Below are 1,397 nucleotides of genomic sequence, written 5' to 3' on the forward strand. Positions count from 1 at the left end.
TGTCATTAAAGTTCGATTCCTTCTTTGTTGGTACTAATAGCTGAGGAAATGGGGCTCTAGGCCTAAAATCAGACCTTTCAGGAACCGAATTCACATCATCAGAAACTTTATCAGTCTCTTCAGCTACTGGTCCTGAGAGGTGAGATCCTGAGGGGTGAACTACAGTATGTTCACTATCGGGCATGGTTACCTTATTGTCTACAACTCTACCACTTCTAAGGGTTCTAACAGCATTCAATTGATTCGATGGTTTTGCACCTAATTCATGAACTCCTCTAGGGTTGGGTTGTGTTTGACTAGGAAACTTACCTTTTTCTCTCAAAGAATCACTTATCAGACCAACCTGGGTTTTTAACTCGGAAATAGCCTGACTATTTTCTTGTCCTATCCTGTTACTAGCTTGTAGACTCTGTTCTACGGATAACTGGAATTTTGCAGTTTGCTGAGTTAACAAGGCGAGAGATTCCTCTAAACTTAGGATTTTCTTATCTGACTGATTCTGAAACTGAGCTAGTCCTGAAGGATTCTTAGTATAGCCAAAACCTGGGGGAGCATTAGAATTACTAAACTGACCTTGACTTTGGCCCTTAGACCACGAAAGGTTCGGATGGTTTCTCCAACCAGGATTATAGGTTTCTGAATATGGGTCAATCTTTTGACGGTTATCAAATCTAGTGTTATTATAAAGAGCATTGGCCTGCTCTTCAATATTCTGGCCTTCCCAAAAAGGCTCCACTCTACCACTAGTCTGGCCCACTTCTAAGGCTTCTAACCTTTTTGCTATAGCAGCAATTTTGGCATCTGATTCATAGCCTCCTTCTACCCTATTAACGTTTCCTCTACTTAAAAGAATTGTTTTCTGGGGTGCCCTACTATTTTCCCATTGCTGGGTTTTTTCGGCGATTTCATTAAAAAATTCCATCGCCGCATCAACAGTTTGGTTTTCAAATCCACCAGTGCATAGAGACTCAACCATGGTCGTTGTGGAATAATCTAAACCCTCATAAAGGATCTGAACTAGCCTAACCTTTTCTAAACCATGATGAGGACACTGGGATAATAAATCATTGAACCTTTCCAAATACCTATATAAAGATTCTCCCTCTTGTTGTGAAAATGTGCATATTTGCGTCCTAATAGACGATGTTTTGTGCCTAGGGAAAAACTTATTGAAAAAGGCAGATGTAAGTTGTTCATATGTCTCAATTGACTCGGAGTCCAAACTATACAGCCACGACTTGGCCTTATCTTTCAGGGAAAATGGGAATAACCTAAGTTTCAAAGCATCATCATCTAAGCCTCTAATTCTTAGAGTACTACAAATTTCCTCAAAATCCCTAACATGGTAATAAGGGTTTTCATTTTCTTTCCCTAAAAATTGGGAGCATCTGTAAGGT

At 39.8% G+C, this 1,397-nt stretch overlaps 1 pseudogene; it reads left to right on the top strand.

Annotated features, from left to right (window-relative positions):
- Positions 1-1,034: 1,034 nt before the first annotated feature.
- On the top strand, positions 1,035-1,134 carry LOC113292091 (annotated as a pseudogene).
- Positions 1,135-1,397: the final 263 nt, after the last annotated feature.

The sequence above is a fragment of the Papaver somniferum genome, chromosome 6 (genome assembly GCF_003573695.1).
Source record: "Papaver somniferum cultivar HN1 chromosome 6, ASM357369v1, whole genome shotgun sequence".
Taxonomy (NCBI): Eukaryota; Viridiplantae; Streptophyta; class Magnoliopsida; order Ranunculales; family Papaveraceae; genus Papaver; species Papaver somniferum.